At 39.8% G+C, this 19536-nt stretch overlaps 1 protein-coding gene across 7 annotated transcripts in view; it reads left to right on the top strand.

Moving 5' to 3' along the window:
• Positions 1 to 19536, top strand: part of LDLRAD4 (low density lipoprotein receptor class A domain containing 4) — a 293336-nt gene that overhangs the window by 124612 nt on the left and 149188 nt on the right. The gene's annotated exons all lie outside the window — the stretch shown is intronic.

The following is a 19536-nucleotide window of genomic DNA, read 5'->3' as shown; positions in this document are numbered from 1 at the left end:
AAAGTAGCTGAAATTTGGAATGAATCCTTTCTTAACGGCTCTGCATCTGCTCCTGACCTACAGTTGTAGGTGTCATGAAGAGTAAATTACATATGATTTAGAGTTCAGATATTGATATTAGCAGGTCTGGGGCTGTGTAGTGTGTCAAATGTAATGTTTATCCTTAGATTTATTCTGCTGGACTTTATTGTTAGATGTTTGGAGATTCAGTTTTCCCATAATGACTTATGCTGACATTGGAAGACATTGCATCTCTGATGATCTCATGGGTACTCTTCTTACTGAGAAGAGCGGTTCTGTTTGCTATGAAATATATCATGCTGAGCTATACATCCCTGTATTAGTAATTTCTACAAGGCAGAAATCACAGGGGTTGGTAGTTTCTTTTATTAGACTGTCTGATTTAGTTGGAGAAAATAAGCAAGCTGTGTGCGTTGCAACTCCTTCTTCAGGTCTTTGAAAAAGATCCTGAATGACAGGTCTCCATGCTCCAAACACCTGTTTTTTCCACTTGTATCTGTTGATCAATTAAAAGATAACTTGTCTCTTTATAAAGCTTGCTTTGATTAAACTGCCACGTCTACACTAAACCACAACTTTGTAATTTCAGCCTTTGCCATTCAGGACACATACCCTTATTTTCTTTGAACTGTCTGAGTTAAAGTTACTTTCAGCCATTTCACTTTGTGCCAAGTTCTCCCTTCACATTTTCTCACTCTGGGTATAGCCAGAAGGGCTGACTCTTCTACCTAAGCTCAACTCAAGTTGTGCTAAAAACCCGATGAAGCAGTTGAGCCTGCGATTTGCTTTTCATTTTATGTTGTTCCTGTCCCCTGAGACTTCACTACAGACCTTATTGGTAGCCACAGTATTTATTTTGTGGCCTGTCATATGTGATTCAAATAATCTATTTAAAGCTTGGTTTCATGCTCCTCAATCAAATCACCTTGGCTTCAGGGGCACACCATACAGCTTTGCATCCTTGTGAGGGGAATTTTCCTAGAGCAGGTAAGTCACTTTCTGCTTTCTAGCATTTGCAGTTTTCTGTCAGTTTGAATGTACCTCCTTCCTCCTGATCCCCTGCTCCTCTTGGAGCTTTGCCTACGCTCCGCTAGTAACTTTGCCATGGGAACCTTTTTGGGACCGATGGCAGTGCACACAATAGATTCAATACACAGAAGAGAGGTAGCAGTCGCCTCGCAGCTGCCCTGTGCCTATGCCACGTTTCTCACCTCTTTCTGATGACTGATCCAAAAGAGAAGAGCCTTTCAATAAGACACACCACCTCCTCTCGAGGGTTGTGGTCCAGCTGGTAGCTTGAGAACCTGGCTTGTATGGCTTTCTGCCTCTTCCCCATGGAGGGGGGAGCAGTGGTCAAACAGGAGACTTTACTGGAAACTGTAATGTCCCCTCTTGCTCCAGCTAACAGCCCGAGAGGCTGGCTTCTGCTTGCTCTGATGGTCCTGCCAAGACTTGACCAAGCTGACTGTAGTGGTTTCTGTGGAAGAGCTGTGCTAAGGAGTAAGTGATTGGAAGATCCCTTCTACCAGTGTATGGACTGGTGTGTGTATTTTGAGTTACAACACTTTGTGAAGAAGAACAAGATTTATTTTTTTTTTAAGACCACTGTTTCTCTTCCTACAGGAGAGGTGATCATGCATAAGGAGCCTTATTACAAAATCAGTATTCATATTTGTTAGCTTTGGTTAGAAACTTTCTGTCATCAGGCTGTCTAAAGGGGCTCTGCTTATGCCATTTAACACTTTCCCTTGTGTGGTAGCAAGGTATGCAAGTATTTGTGATTCAAATGTGTATAAAGTGATGAACAGAAATGTGGCACAAAATTTATCATTACCAGTTAGGAGCAGAAATGGGTTGGGGATCTTGAAATCCTGGATTTCCTGGGCTTTAATATTTTGTGTTACTCTGTCATTTATTCTGTTTTTATAAAGAATACATGGAGAGCTTGCAAGAGCCATCATGAAAGGTTTTTTTTTTCCCGGTTGGTTTTTTTGCAACTACTTAAGCACATTTTACGCTTAAAATTCTCCCACCACTGCTCCATAAAACTGTAACTTTTCCTAAGGAAGCTGTAATACTAAAATAGCAAAATTTTTTGTTCCTGTAGTAACTTTTTTCTTTTAGTATTAAACTAGTAACCTGGAAGCTTGGAAAATTTTCTGAAACAAGAGTTTTAAGACAAATACATGGTAAATTTCACATTTCACAAGGAAGGAAATACCTAAGAAAAACCTAGAAATACCAGTTATAAAGAAGATGTGTCTACGGTGCGAAGTGCAGATAGGCTGAGAACTTCTACAGACTTCTAAGAAATTTAAAGTTTATGTTTCAGGGTAATTTCCCATCTTGTGATTTATTACATTGCCAAATAATGTTGCTAGTATCAATGATAGACCTTTCATCAGTTATTACAACGTTTGGTTTTCACGCTGAGTGCAATGGAGACAGTTTCTATATGACATTTGTATATAATATGCATTATTTCTACCATGGCATCCAAAAAGCAGCTATGGCAACTCAACAGCTCAATCACAAAATCTTCTGACTTTTCCCTTTTCAGTATGTTTGGTAATAATTTGTGTGTGTGTGATTCCTTAAAACATAGTTGTGAATATTTTTAAGTTTGAATTAGTTTTAATCCTGGAAGACCAGTGTCTGTTGGCTCTCTGTGGTAAAAAGGAAGGAAAAACGTACACATGAAGCCCATTTTCAGAAGCTAACTGGTATTGTCAGCAAAATTATGACCTTATCAATATTAGTTTAGTCTGAAAACTGGTGTACCATAAGGGTGTTTTCTGCATGGTGAGAGGAAGTAGGAAAATCACTGGATGCAAGACGGAGGAGAAGCTGACACGCAAATAAGGCTGTCTCCTTTTGCCCCTGCAGGTAATGTTGCATGCATCAGGGCTTTGCTTACTGCACAAGGTGTTGTCCTTCAGTACTAAATCTGCCAGCTCAGTAAATCCCAGACATGCTTAATTATCCTGTTCATTTTTCTGGAATAGGGGAACTGGGAGAGGCACCTGGATCTGTCATGTGCTGCAGACTCCTTTCCATCAGCACTGGGCACTGCTTGCTCACTTGGAGTTGGGGAGCATCAGTTGGCGTAGGGCTGGCTTGCAGTCGCAGAAATGTGTGGTCCCTGTTTTGAGGTGTAGTCCTGTGTCCTATTGAAGTCCTGTTATGGTCCTATTACAGTCCTATTGAAATTTGGGCTGTTGGGAAACATATTATCATGCCTGTGTTAATGACTGAAGACACAATGTCAAATGGAAGTGAATTTGAGCCCTTGACCCATTGGTACTAGCGGCTGAACTGGCAATAAAATAAATGGCTGTTCAGGTTTCAATAACAATTTAAGCCAAGAGTTACTGGTCTCTGTTCACTTGTAGGTCCTCTTAAAATTATCCTTCCCTAACATACTGGGGAATAGAATAATAAACCAAAGGCAATCTGTAGCTAGATTCAGTTGCCTGCTAATTGTGCTTTTATTTTTATTTGTCTTCAAAACCTTTCTCAGGGTGCTGGGGGCTCTGTATGTTCATCATGATGGCTGCAGCAGAAGTCTCAGAGCAGTTCTTTCAAACCTTCACACCTTTCTCATAAATTAGTAATTTAACAATGCAATTATTTTTTTCATTCTGAACTATCCCAGAGCCATCATGAAATGACAGCTGTCTCGGACAGGCCCAATTTCATGGCCTCCAGGGTGGAGAGGTGACAGGGTCATGGACAATTGACATAGACTTGACGCACAGTATTTTAGACAGAGCTCATGGCAGCTTTCCATCCTTATGATGCCTTACATACCCTGCTGGTATTCTTTTTCTTCATGCAGAGATAAAGCATTTTCATTTATCTGACTACTTTAATTTGAAATAGTTGGCGAAGACGTCACTGGGGACAAAGACATCCTTGTATATTGGTGCAAGAAATCTATAATCATTCTTCCTTCCTCATTGAAATCCTGATCCTTGCAGTCTTGTAGTGAACATTAGCTTTATTACTGACTTTACAGAGTATAGAGATTAGATCCTGAATGAAGTGAAGGATATAGGAAGAATATGGATTAGTCTTCTAAGAGAATTTTACTCGGGGTTTCTTCTTTAGGTGTTGTATCTGCCTCAGGAAATGAAAGATAAACAAGGTAAAGCTCCACTAGCCAGTGCAGCAGTGCTAGTTATATACGACATAATTGTTCTTCGTAGACGGTTGAAAAGAGGCACTTGGAACCACATCTGAACAAAAAAGTGACTCTTCATGCAAGACGAGACATGGAAGTATTTGGTTTTACTTTTTCTTTTATAGGAATAAATGTTTGGACTAAATGGAAGTGAGCAAGAGCATTACATCTCATCTGATAGCTGTCTGGGTGGCACAGTTGAAACACTGGCCAGTTTCCATTGAGAAAATCTGTACAGATAACAGAAATGAATGAATAGTTGATGAGATTTAAAAAAACTAATGGAGCTAGAAAATTACTAAAATTATTAATCAGTAGAGGTTCTCCTCAACACTGACACGATAATGTCACTCAGTTTGCTAGTACCTTCCTTCTTACAGTTGTCACAAGCTTTACATACCTGGATCATTTCACAGTGGCACTAGTGGCAATTATCATCATCATCATCGTCATCATCATCGTTATCATCACAGCTCTAGATATGCTGAGAAAAGCCAAATAGCTTGCCCAGCATCATATAGACTGGGGGAGAACTGCTGCTAAGAAAATAATTGTAATCTTTTTGTTTCAAGATCTTAGAAAATCTTCTGTGGCTTTTCAGGAAGAAAAATGTCTAGAACTATTACTTAAGACAGCATAATAGTTTTTCCCCTTGGATCTTTTGGTATGCAACCTTATGCATTCCCTTTGTGCTGCTCCATGTTGGGAGAGCATTGGTACCTTGCAAGACTAAGTCTCTCATACTTTGTAAGTGTAGTAGTGCAGTACTGCAGGCTGCTCCCTCTTACAGCAACCAGTATAGCCAGCAAATCTCTTTTCTCCTGAACATTATATGAAAATAATTGAGGCCAGTCCTCTTGTTTGGCTTGCTGATTTTGTATGCAGACATCAAGTATTAAAACGGAAGCTGGAAAATTGTAGTACAGTCTGGCAGGAGTATTCCATGTGTGCTTGGAATGTGCTTTTTCACCCTGCATTGCCTAATGCACATTATACATTATATAATACATTGTTGATATATGGATTCAAAATCAGATGATACTCTGTTTAAAATAAAAAATATGTTTTCTATTGACTCGCAGGAATTTCCATATAAAATAAGCCAATACTTCTGTGATGGTTCTGCACTGAGATTTTGAACTCTACATTGTCCTTATATTTAAGGAATATGAAGTAATTCACAGGCTGAGTGCTTTGTGAAGGAATCATAGGGTCAATACCTCTGCATCTTAGGCCAGACTTTGCTTCAAACCTTGGCCTACAATGCCTATGCTTTAAGTTTGCTGTTAGATATATTCATGTGACAGTATATGTCTCTATATAATGGTATGAATCAAAGGTGAACTTTGTAAGGAAGAATATGGAAAGATTGGATTTTTTTTGTTCTTTGATTTTATTTCTTTGTGAGGTATTTGCCTATATGTTGTAAAGAAAGAAATAATTTTAAAAGAAAAGAACACTGATAGGATTTTTATTAATCAGGTTATGCTTTCCTTGTTTTGCTGTTGATATTTGGCTTGAGAGAGAAAAAAATGCAGAAGACACTTGCTGAAATCTTTATGCAAAAGGCAAGATGTAAGCTGCTGATTGCTAGGCATTTGATATAAATAAGCTTTAAGTGAAATAAATATGTGAAGCCCCATTAAAGTTGAAGATCTGATCTAGAGAGTTTTAAAGTGATTTAAGGAGTAGTCCTCTCATCTTAGTTGCTTAGTTTTCACAATGTAAGTACTTGTAATATTTCTTTACTTTTTCTCTCTATGGGATAAGAGAGAGAGAATGAAATACTTAATGTTTTTAAAAATAAGGGGCAAAACATTACTCTCTTTTTTTAATGTTCCTTTTATATCTTCCTATATCTATATATATATGTATAGTATCTTTCCACAATGTTAGTCTATATAGATCACCTTTAGTGTCAAAGAAAAGAGTAAGCAAGATATTTAAAATACATGTTTAGGAGTTGAATTCAGTGAAGCAGAGTTATCATTAAAGTACATGTGGTTAGCCCCCAAAATGTCAAAAATGAGACAGACCCACTGAACATCAATGTATTATTAGAAAGGTGCGTAGCCTGCCATATCCGTTGCCCATTTCTTTGATGCTTACAATTTTAACGCTGGTTTTGTAGACAGTCTAAGTATATGAATTTCTCCTATCTTTGATGTCATCAAATAGAAATTTTTTTTTACCTAAGTTTTGTCTGATGTAATTACACTTCTAAAAAACTGCAGGATGGTGATTCTCTGAAGGACCCTAATGTACTGTTTGGAAGTCAGAAATAGAATTAATTCTTTTCTTCAGTTATTCCTTTGAGAGTGTCTCTCTAATACCTGGTGGCATTTTAAATGTTTGCCCTAACTTAGTAATTTAAGTGTTGCAAAGAACAGCCTCCTACAGCTGTATTCCCTAGAAATCACCACGGAAATCAAAAAGTGATCATTTAGTGTCCTGAGAAATAATGTTGAGGAACAGAACAAAACTGCATCCATCTAGTCTGACTATAGCAGCTCTGCTACAACTTTGCCTTTGAAGAAGAGTAAGCAGACACTTCGCTGTTGCCATATCACGTGAATGTTGATGTTTTAGTCAGAAGACAATATAATTTTTCTTTTATTAATGATATGCTTAATGTGTGCTTGTAGAATAAGATTTTTTCATTCCATATTTTAAGCTTTGACAAAAATAAAACTGAGTGTGTGAGGTTGTGTTTGGAAATCTAGAAAACATGTTTAAACCAAAACTGTATTCTTCTCTCTCGAATGTGCTACCATTTAAGCTATGTATTTAGCAACTGCAATATATTCTGAAGACTGCAAGTTATTACTGTTATACATGCATATCTGTTTATATTTAAATATAATGCTAATCTCTTTTAACTGGTTAATCCCATTTTGAAGCCTTTTATGACCGCATACTGTGTGCCAGTAAGTATTAGAGAGTGTGTTTATTGTTTAAAACAGGTAACCTCCTCAAAAACCCTTACAACACAGGTGTTTTAAGGAAATTTTTCTTATGTTTCAGATAACCCTGATCTATTATGAAAGGGGCTTCCTACCCTTTCGAATGACCTTTTATCAGGGTGTATTGTCCTGCCATTGCTGCTTCTGTCTTCTGTCTCTTAGGTAGTAGAGCACATTAAATAATTTGCTGTCAACTCAAATACAGAGTTACTGCATGAAGTATAAAAAGACATATTTCAATATTATTCAATATTTCCCCACTGTTATTAATTACAACTTTTCTAGCTAGCTTGTTCCTAATCCACTGTAACACGAAGTACAAAGTATTTGTGTAAGCTGTTGCTGAAGTACTTTAGGTGAATGTTTTTTGTTTAATATTGCAAGGAACAGGCTGTGTTTGCACACTGGAAGCCGCATCTCAGCTCAGACCTTACAACAGGTTTGATGCACAAACATTAAAATGTACTAACGTGTTCACAGTGTTCATTTAATTGTAGCCTTCATTATGTATCAGTAAATAGCTGAGAGCTTAACTGGGCTAAGAAAAAATCAGGGAGCCCTATGTTACACTACTGCAGAGTTTCACTCACCTTTGAATTTGATCCCCAAATATTTGTGTGCTAGATTGCTCTTTACCTTATCTTGGTAGCTGTTGCACTTCCTTTTTCTTTCTTGAAGATGTGGGTTCATTCTTTTTATATTCATCTATCTGAATGCAGGGCATGCAAATCATAAAATATTTTTAATCTGCAGCCTGGATTTTGGAATGATCACCTCTCTGGAGAAGTATTTTTTGTATGTTAGTATAACATTCAGTAGTAACACATTTTATGTTTTAAAGAAATATTTCCTAATGACAAGGAAAATGAATCTGTTTAGATGGTGTTTCTTAGTGTCTCAACATAATTTTTTAAGCTGAAGGACCCTAAGTTAGGGGGATGTGATGGAACACAAGGAAGCTCTAACAAGTATTTTGTTCCTTTGTTTTTGCTTGAAAATTAGCAGTGTGCTGTACTAGCTGGCTTTTTCGCTTTACTGTGAGGTCCCTATTTGAATTCTTCTGAGGAGAGACCAGCGCTGTGAAACTGACCTCAGTTTAATTATGTTGGCTTATAAAAACACAGAAAATTATCACCGTCTCTGAACAGATTAGTAATAATGAGCTGGTACAATATGACAAACTACCTCACCCACAGTTAAAACACAATTAGCTGCTCTTGAGTTTCTGATGCTCTGGCTGTTTATTCTGTTTCATGGCTGCTGTGGTTTTGGGTGGCTCTCTGTGTTCAGCGCATCACCTGTATAATTTTCAACATGCTTTAACTTGTCATCGATAAACTGATAACTTGAGCTGTAACCAGAGATTTGTCCTAGCCCATCTCCTGTCCCCACTGAAAAAAATTCTATAGGACTTCTGACATATACAGTGGCAGATTAAAATTAGATGGCTGAAATGGTTATCGCTATCAGCCGCCTACCCTGCCTCTCTGACAGACCTTGCTATCTCAAGGCTGGTGCGGCTGATCTGCATGTCAACCACAGTAGTTTCCAGTCCAGCATATTAAGATAAATCACAGACAGAAATAACGTCCAGAAGAGCCGGAGGCTTGAGGTAATGTGTCAGGATTTTGGGGTGTGGTTTGAAGATCAAATGCTGCTTGGCTCTCAAATGTGGTGCATATTTTGTCAGTAAAGTCAGCTTCATCCATCAGCAGTCCCCCAAGCCTAGGTCACACATGTACACGTGCGTGACAGGCTGGGATTCCCTCAGGCGTGCTGGTACAGCAGGCACCAGGCTTCTGGTGTGAACTAGGCAGTGCCCCTTTTGCAAAACTGTTTTTAGGAAGAGGCAAGGATGGTTAACTTCTCAAAGCCAGCTGTGCCAGTGGGGTGCCGGGCTGCGTGGCTCCACCCAAGCCAGATGTGCAGATGTCATCTGTGAAGACAAGCCCTTACCATCACCTGGGCACCCTGGCACCATCCTTCCTCCCTCGGCGCCTCGCTCCAGTCTCTTCCCCCCCTCACCACCCTGCTGCTTAGCCAGCAGGGTGGTGCTCAGGTCAGGGGGACTGCCTGATTCAAATGGACCCGCTGAAAACCTCCTTAGTTTCTCTGTCTCCTTCCAGAGAAGTGGCTGCAACGTGGATGGGAACCACAGCCGATGGCAGAGGAAGTCTGTGCCCTCCCGTTGGGCAGCAGTGCCAGCCCAAAGTGTTTGGTTATGGGAAGGCAGCACTCCAGCTTCTTTACATGGGTTCTCACATGCGGTGTAGTAATGGCATGAGCTTGTGAACTAGAGGATCTGTTCATATACAAGTTTTACATCATGTCAGGCTTGTGCCTTTTTATTAGGTACTTTTTCACTTAAACACGCAGTGTATCTGCAAAGTTGAATGTGGTTTGGGAAGGAAAGCTGTTTGCTTTGGTTTTCTGTGCCGTAAAGTTTCCCAAGATACTGCGTGGTGCATGGATAGACTCTGAGCCGTCCAGTGTCGTGTTAACTGTATGTTCATGTTCACAACCAGAAAGGTACTGTCCTAAATGCACTGTTACTTTTTAAATGACACCGTTTCAACAACAGAAAGATTTATATGGTTGAGATTTCTTTGGGATGCCTGTATCAGTGTTTTCTGTATTGTCTACTTTGTAAGCACTTTGGCCAGGGAAATAATGAAATAATTTTGGTTAAATAGCTGCTATATGGTCAAATATGTTGCTGATGCTTAAACAAAATTGCAGAATTGTAGTGTGACAGAACCTTTATTGAAACTATGCTGCTGAGGTTGCTAAATGAGGCACTCTCAACCCATAAAATACTGACTTTACTCTTTGCTGTGTGTTCACGTTTCTTCCCGCTTGTCTGTCTGTCCTGTGCACTGAACGTTGGGAGCACTTGTGGACAAAAGAGGAGCATCTGGTAGTAGTAGGAACTTGGCAGCACAGATACCTGGAAGTGAAATGGAAATCTTGTGTGAAAGCGTGGGGGAGCAGAGCTCACCCCCTTTCTCCACCACGGTTAATCTGCCTCTTCCCCTGCTGTCCCAGTATGGTTTGGGCTGTTGCTCCAGCAGTGGTATCGCTGGAGCCTTCTCACAGCGTTTGCACCTTTTAGTTATTTTGGAGCATTGCCAGAGACTCTCCTGATGCAGACAATGGAAAGATTTTTTTTTTTAAAAACAGTTTTCATTTCCATAGAAGTCAAGAGAATTTCCTGGGACAAAGAAAAGGCACTTCTGTAGCCCAAGGGTGTTCTTCCTGCTCAGCGTCACAGACCTGCTGCATGCAGCGAACATAGGAGGGATTCTCCAAGACATTTATAGCGGAAAATGTTAGGCAAGGCGAATGACTACCAGCTCTGCTATATGGAAATGCATATAGGTGGGAGTGTCTATATATTTGCAAAGCAATACATATTTGGGAAGGAGTGTTCATGGAAATTGGCTGGAGGAGAAGGCAAGGGGTAGATAAGAGGAGTTTTCTGATAGGAAAAATGTCATTTTATTTAACTTTTAAAAGGTTTAGCCATAAAACCCCAGCCTTCTGGGAAAGGTACTAAGGTGAATAAAATGTGTGACTCCTTATTCAGCTCTATCTAAAAAATGACTGAAGAATTAAATAACAATTGATACAAGACAGTACTAGTTTGTAAAAAACCTGCTGTATGGTGCAACCCATTCTGAGCGATCTGTTGGGCTGCACTCTATGTATTATTTTGCTTATAATTTTTGTTAAGTGAACACTGAGCCACAGTGACCTGAGTTAGACACTTTTTAGATAATTGGACTTAAGGGGAAATCGCTTTTAAAGTACAAAAACTAACAGTGACAAGGTATTAGTGACAAGTATTACAGGAACATGCAAATCTCTGCAGATGGGGATTGGAGAACGTGTTACAGATGATAAAAACCTTGTTACTCACGTTAGTGTGCATTGCACGATTCCAATGCCATTGAGAAATGAAAGGAGAACTCTCTTGTCCATTAACATCTGGAATTCACGTTACAGTGGAAGCTTTGTAACTGTCCTGCATCTTGACACATAGTAAATACATTCATTTCTCTTACATTTTCTGCACAGTATGCATACGAAGATGTGTAAAAAAATACTGTCATCAGTATTAGGTTGACATCTTTTGAACAGCCACCCTGAAACATGGTATGCTTTTGCCTGCATTGTACATTACTTGTATGGAAGGTCAAGTTCTCAGGTGTATTCTCAGACCCCTACTTGCTTCAGTAACATTGCACGATTGCAGATGAGAATGGTATTTATTCTGTATTTCAGTACCTCCTAGGAGAGCTAACTGAAAACAGTTACTGCCTTACAGGGGTCACAGTCTTTAGTAATCTCACCTAATTTAATAACAGAGAACATAAAGACAGCACTTCTTCCCACCAATCATCCCATTTCCCCCAACCCCCAGATAGTCCTTGGGTGTTGAAGTAACTGTTGTGTCCTCATCTGGGCCCATTTTTAGGACAGTAATCAAAACTTAGGAATGCATCTGTGAAATTACATGGTTTAGTCTATATTTCTCTGTATTCAAAGTTTGTGATGTTACCTGATAAAATGGTCTAGTCTTGAGCTATTTGCTATGCAAACAATATTCCAAAGAAAGAACAAGAAGCTGCTACAGTAACATGATTTTTTTTTTTAATATATTCCTCTATGTATGCAGCACTCTGCAAACTCGGTAAGTGACGCTGCTTGTGATTATTAAAGATTTCTTAAGATGAAAACCAACTAAGATAATTTTAAAATATTTACCATAATTCAGGAATTCTTTGAATTATGATTAAGGAGAACTAGATGTTAAGAAGATCTCATTTGCACTTACCCTTTACTTCTCATCTGCACTTGCCCACGATAATGACATTGTGCTTGACAAAAATTATAAGGTACATATTTAATGTATTTTTAATCGTCTCCTCATGTAATTTCACAACTGAAAATGAGAGCATCATTAGCTGAGTCACCAATGCACCTTCCCCATACTTGATTAGGGAAACTCTGCTAGTACATATAGAAATGTCAGGAACCATGGGGGCTCCCCTGGGGTCCAGCAGGGCAGGGCCTGGCAGCCCGGGTCCATCCCACCACCCCAGCCACGAGCAGGGCAGCTGGGGGGCACTGGGGCAGCCCCAGCCCTGGGCATCGGGCACCTCCCTGGGGTGAGGTGATGGGCTGGGACGTGGGCCCACAGGTGGGCCTGGCATGCCATAGTGGACCCTGCTTTGCCACTGCATTGAACTGGGAGAAACGCGAGGCCTTCTCCTGGCTCGTGGAAACCCATCCCTTGTAGGTTGTTCTTTCTCAGGAGCTGGAGTGAAGGTGTTCCTTGTCAGTCACCTTGGCAGCTGCACGTGTCTGCCGTGGCGTTCTGTGTCCTTCTTTCTGTGGGCTCTGACCCATGCACCTCATGGGTCAAAGTCAAGACTGTGGCTTGGTCTTGAGTCATTGGCACTGACACGGGTCCCCAAGCAGGGGAGCGCAGGGCATGTGGTGCTGGGGGGATGTTTCTGCAGAAGCTTTGTGGCTGGAGACGGTGTCGGGCTGCTTTGGTGGGGACGTAAAGAAGGCTTTACATGAGCACAGAGCGGGGGATGCAATTCTTAAGACTTGTTGAGGAGCTCTGGCATTTCAGTGCTGTGTGGTCATAAATGGGCAGATCATTGCAGGTCTGGAAAAGCAGGTGGGTAGAAGGGCAGAAAATACAAACCTGTACTCTGATACTGCCTTGCTCTCTTATGGAAAGACAAATGATAAATAGAAAAGATTAGTCCATGAAGGTGGCAATAAAAGAAGCTTTCCTTTATTTGCTTTTCCCTGTGGTGGCAAAACTGGCAATTTGCCTGAGCCTGATGGTCTTCGAGCTCACGTTGGAGAGGCTTGTCCATTTGAGATGAGTGCTGTGTTGGAAACTGTCAGCTCTTCGTTCTTGAATAGGTCTGCTCAGGAGAGCTGCTGGTGCCCACTGCTGTGGAGGCTCGCTGCATGGGCAGGGTGGTGGTGGAGTGACAGCCAGTCTCTTGAATTTAGTGTAGGTGTGAAAAAGTTTCCAATGTTAATGAAAACTCTTCTCGTAATGCCCTGATGGACTTCAGGAAGAGACCTGTTTCTTTTCACACCAGAGACAGATATATATGGGGAAGAAAGATTACAGATGAAAACCAACCCCATTGACAAATCTCAAAATCAAGGAGGTCTTTCAGTTGTCCCCACGGCATCTAATGTAATTTCGTTCCGGCTATTAATTAAGGTAAGCATAGTGAAATGTCCTAATGCCCTGAACTGGCGAACTGAACAGCAGATTGCTCTACCTGTGTGTAAGAATATTGTGTTTGCTTCCTTTAGCTACTGCCATAACTAGTAACTAGGTGAAGGACATAGCTTCAGGTTTTGCCTTAAGAAGAAGATGAAAAGATAATTGCTGGATAAGCAAGCAAGCATGGGGGACTGCAAGAGGGTAGCAGCTCAGCAAATGAGACTGGTTTTGAACTGGTAGCAATCTTCTTTCGATCAGTCCGATTTTAAGGCTGTAATCTCTCCTGGGCAGAGAAGGTCTGTCGGGCTCCATGTTGCGTGGCTCTGAGAACAGGCTCCCCTGTCCTGTGCAAGGCTGTGGGCAGCGAGGACAGGCTTTTGACTGTGGCTTACAGCTCTGCTTCTTACTCTGCATAAGCTGATGTGCTTTCATTTTTGCTGATATTCTGCTTGGCGTTCTTTTTATGAAGTGGTTTTTTTTGTTTTGTGAAGACCTATTTATCCCTCTCTTCCCTGCACCAATGGAGATTTATTAGATTGCATGGCAGCCTGCCATCTTCCTTATTAACCAAGCTTTTTCCCAAATAAACATGTTCCTTGTGTACACTGCCTGCTATTTATGATTTACTTCCCATTATAAAGCTACAATCTACAGTATTAAAAATAATACACAGACAGATGTTTATCAGAGGTTGAACAGGGTTTTATTGTACTGACTCTAGTATTTGTGGTTTCTATTTCTTTAATCTCTAGTGAAGTGTGCTTCCTCCCACCCTCCCCAATTTACTAATTCTGCCTCTTATTACCCTTGTAACAGGTGATGATGCCCTTTAAACATATTTTCTTTCAGGCTGTTACATGTTGCAATATGAACAGAAGTATGATGACATACTTAAAATGGAGCCTTTATGTAAGAAATTAGAAATTAGGCCTTTATTCTAGAGATCTAGATCCACCCGGAGGCAAAGAGATTTTCACCTTCTACTTACACGATGCCAGCAGGGTATTTGATCACCCTCTGCTGGCTGTTCTGCCAGGGCTGCTACCAGTTCACTGGATTTTGGGAAAGTGTCTTTACGCTCCAGTTAAGTCTCAGACATCACTTAGGATTTCATTTTGTGCGTTTGAACTGTGTTACTACAGTTTAGCCACAACAATTTGAGATCACTGGCTGCGTATATAGTTAATTATTTTTATTTGAATGGATGGAATAGAATTCTGCCCCTGGGTCAGATAATCATCTCAGACCCGTTAAATAAATAGCTGTGACATGCATCGTAACAGTAGCCTAAACCCCCATATTTTTTCAATATGACACTTCACTTTTTTTTTTTCCCTTGGCCTGTGGTTAGACTTACATTACAAAAACAAACAGCACTTAGCTATAATTAAAAATGCCCTACAGTAAGTGGGATGACAAAACAATGGGAATGCTGTTCATATGGATGAAGTCAAGTGTAAATGAAGTCTAAAAGAATTAAGCTGAATGCAAGGATAAAATTATCTTGTTGGGTAGGCACAGAAAGTGTAAAATAAGCCTACCCAATACAGCAGATCTTGTGTTTCACGATAAAAAAACTCTGATCAGAGGAGCTTTTTGTATCATGAGGCAGATCCATCTTTTGCTGTTGTAGCTGAAACATAACATTCAATTAACGATTTGAAATGCAGTCCTATATTAGTGAATATTTGTATGTAGAGAGTTTATACATACAAGCATCTACCTTGAACATGTGAGCAATATACTTACGTATACTACTTGCATACAGTTTATAAAAATAGGAAAAGTTCATAATAGTATTCCTTTTTTTTCAAGGTAGTCTAGGTCTACCTGGAAGTATGTTTATTAAAACTTTATGTTGAAGAATCAGTATATCGGTGAGATAAATTTTAAACTTATGCTGCAGACATAATTATGAACATAGTAAGACATAATTTTAAGAAGGGCTGTTTTTTTCAACCTCCAGTAGCTGTTATCTTGCTTCAGGTTTAGCTCTAGTCAGAGCCTTGCTGACCAGCCTACTGATGTTTCACTAATTGCCACTTGAAAATGAAGAGGAAAACTGCCTAGCTTTGAAACATTATTCATGAAAGAAGGATCGTGCTGGCTTGTTTTCAGAACAGGAGCTTTTTCCCCTCCACTTGTCTAGACAGGCCAAGTACATGACTTTGTACTGAAAAGGGCTCTCTGGTGTGTCATTAGGCACATTGGTCTAGTCTGGACTGGTCTGGATTTCCCTGTCGGAGGTCATTCCTAGCATTTTGGTACAGACCTCTGCAGGTTTATTTACTAACTTTCAGTTTGACGATACTCTAATACTTGATTTCTACTATCTCCATCAACCTGACTTTGATCCACCTTGCTTTACAAGTAAGGGTTCTGTTCTGGTTTTAGTAAAAGCGCACACTGTTTAAATACTTTTACTATGCAAACTACTTTAAAGTACTGAATTTTCCTTTACAAGTTGCAAATACCTGCTGTTAGGTATGTTCTGTTTTCAGAAGTATCTGTACTTTCATTGAATAATCTGTTTAATTAATTTGTCCCACTCCTACAATACATATTTCCTTTGAATATTCCTTCAGACTTCCAACAGATCATGATTATGCAGGCTAAGTTTTGCACTTTTGTGTCCTCCAATTGGATGTTAAATTTTGTTAGATTTAGAAGTTACTTTTGCACATGCATGTGTTGTGGGTTTATCCTGGCTAGCAGCTAAGCACCCACACAGCCGCTCGCTCACAGTCCCCTCCTGCCCCGCAGGAAGGGGAGAGAATAGGAAGAGTAACAGCAAAAAGACAGTTTGGTAAGTGAAGGAAAGAGGGGGGGAAAAAAGTCATGCAAAGGCTACATTCACTACCTCCCACAAGGAGACTGATGCCCAGCCAGTCTCCGAGTAACAGGAAGACAAACCCCCTGTTTTTTTATTGCTGAGCATGATGCTGTATGGCATGGAGGATCCCTTTGGTCAGTTGTCGTCAGCTGTCCTGGCCATGTCCCTTCCCAGCCTCTTGCCCACCTCCTGCCTACTCCCTGGGAGTAGCAGAGTGAGAAAGAGAGAAAGCCTCAATGCTGTGCAGGCACTGCTAGCAATAGCCAAAACACTGGTGTGTTATCAGCACTATTTTGGTCACGAATCCAAAACACAGCACCGTAGGGGCTGTTAAGAAGAAAGTTAACTCCATCCCAGCCAGGCCCAGTACAGGATGACTGCTTTGTGGCAAATAAATTTGGTGGGAGATCACAAGGCAAGATGATTAAGGCAAGATTATTTTGGTAACATGGGCCATTTTAAAATCAACACAGAATTCCTGTGGTATTGTGAGCAACCTTCCAGTCAACGTGAGCACATCAACAGGAGACGAGAGGCCTGATGACTTTTTTTATTCACCTTTACAATGGCAATGTTCACGAATCTGAGGGAAGGAGGAAGTAGCCGTAAAATTTTACAAGAAAAGTTGATTGAGTGGTTTGGGTTTTTTTAATTCAGATTTCAGTCTGGTCTGTTATCTAGGACAAAAATACCCCTTAGAGCACAAATTCTTTCTTCTGGATAGTCCTCTTATGGTAATGTTAGTTGAAAACCAGAACTTTAAGACTTTATAGAACTACTAAAAATGTAATGCTTTGTTTGGCCTTTTGTCTGAAGACTGTATAATCTGGTGGCAAATAGAAACCCAAAGTTCTTAGCTTTAATTGCTTTTGAGTTGACATCTTGCTTGAGCATTTTATATCAAGCCATGAGAGAAGCATGGAAAACTTTACATTAGGACTCAACACAAAGACACAGGAAAGAATTAAATACCGTGGCCAAAGTAACATGCCAAATGTTCTAACTTCAAGCAAGATGGTGTTTGATATTTGTCTTTCAAATAGAAGCAGTATGTCCTTTACCACTGTAATTTCACCCTGTGTTATGTTCCTCATTTAAGATACCTGGAAAGTTTGAACCCTTTCAAGCCAACTTTTCTTATCTTCCAAGGCAGCGTTGTTCTTTTCTTCTTCCAGTTTCTTTCTTCATGGAGTTGCAGAAATGAGTCCTAAAGTGTTGTAATTATCAGCTTGTTAATATTGAGACTGATCTTTTAAGTCTCCTTTCCAAAAGTAACTGTTAATGACCTTCTTAGTTCCTTAGGTTTCAAAGGCTTACTCTGGTTATGAATTTTTTTATACTTAAACCAGAAAAACTAAGCCCTTAAATGCCTCTTCAGTTCTTTGTTGTAGCAGAGAAGGACAGGGTGACAAAGGAACAGGGAAAAATATTTAGTTTGTACAGTATTTTATTGTACAATTTGAGTTCAACTACTATAGGGTTGGACTGAAAAAGCTTGAATCTTGAGGACCTTATTTAGGCAAATACTCACTGATTTTTAAGTGCAGTTTGACCAAGCAGAATAGTAGGATAGATTTTTTCCACAGGAAATGCTTGTTTTTCTTGCATAGTATTTTATGGCTTTTATTTATATTCCTAAGTAGCATTTTGTATGTTGCACATGTTGATGCATATATTTTTGCAGCAGCAGATTCTTGCTGGTATGTGTACCAAAACGCCATTAATACTCGTGATGAAAAGTGTTCAGAGTGAAGTCCACAAATCACTTTTACCTACAAAGCACATTTGCTAAGAAAAATTATCTTGTTCACTTTCCCAATTTATTTTTCTCCTCCTTCACTATTACCATGCTTATGTTACACATCAGATAGGTGTGGGTAAGTATCACGCCTCAGTAACTGGTTTAGGGGCTTTTTAGAATTGTAGATCCTGTTGTCTCAGTTCAGAGTAAGTCTGTGTGCTGTTAAGGTGAAATGAAAGTCTCTTGTTGATACTGTTGAAGATGAACAAATGCCATCTCTTTGCTGGGAAGGACTAGAGATCATCTCTCTTAAGCAGAATCAGCCAACCCAAGCTGGAGCCTTAGGGAAGCCCCGGGTTCAGGGAATGGCACTACTTTGATAAACTACTTCTGAGTGTTTCTTGTTTTTAATTCCGTCTACTTTGCCTTTGCTTGTGAATGAGAATTGTCAGAATTTGTCAACACGCTGGAAGCGTAATCATTAAATTATAATTTGTCTAGATATAATATGTTCTCTGTGCTATATGTGTAGTGTATTTAACTTTGGAACAAGCCTAGTGAGAAAGCTTTTTATAATTGCATGTATACTTTTGTGAACATTTCTTAATTACATCTCAAATACTATAAAGCTTTGTTTCTGGAAGTGACATTTAAATGATCAGTTTAGCAGAAGGGCAATGGAATTTTAATTATCAACCATAGTAGACATCCTTAGAACATAATGCCTTATTTAAATACTGAGGTATTACAGCTTCAGACAGAAGATAAGTTGGTCAGACTGAAGCCCTGTCTGGCTAGGCTCTGAAAATTAAAGAAAAAACATCCAAGATGACAAGGCACTGGACTATAATTCCCATAAAAAGCTACTGCTGGTTAGCACTTATTGAATCTTTACCAGTAAACAAAAGGCCAAGGATGGAGGTAATGTCATCCCTGTCAGAAGGGGTAACTGCGTAGCTCTCCTGTCAGTGTAAAATTTCAGTGGGAGATGAGGTAAGGAGTTTTTTGTTGACTTTTTTTTTTTTTTAAGAGCTAGAGATCAGTCTAGTGAGGTATCTTACAGGGAATTGGTTAGCCAGCCTGCATCCTATTGCAGAGAAAGGGAGAGAAGTAAGAAGGAACTTGAGGTAACAAAGTTTTTGTTTAAATGCTTGGTCTCATAGGAATTGTTCTCACGACTGAACCATATTTAGGAGAAACCGTTCATTTCTTTGTAATGAATAAAATGTAAAAAATACAGCATGCCTGCGTATAGCGTTCAGACACTTTATAGAGCTTGTAGAAGTTTACTGACTTTGTAAAGCAAACTGGCATGTGGGAGTTCAATGTGCAGACACCGAGTGCTTGATTGTAATTAGTTGGGAGACTGGCAAATTGGCTTTGGGAAGGTAGTTAAGGAATAATTGTCTGTGTCTGGACAAGATTGTTCCTGGTTACAAACTATACTGTTGCCTTACAGCTGATGCTGTTTTACATTGTGCAAGACTTTTTTTAATGTGGAACAATTCTTACTTTTATTCATAGTGCTGT

The sequence above is a fragment of the Mycteria americana genome, chromosome 2 (genome assembly GCF_035582795.1).
Source record: "Mycteria americana isolate JAX WOST 10 ecotype Jacksonville Zoo and Gardens chromosome 2, USCA_MyAme_1.0, whole genome shotgun sequence".
In the NCBI taxonomy this organism is placed as follows: Eukaryota; Metazoa; Chordata; class Aves; order Ciconiiformes; family Ciconiidae; genus Mycteria; species Mycteria americana.
Note: the sequence above shows the minus strand (reverse complement) of the source record. Positions and strands in the feature narration are given on the sequence as shown.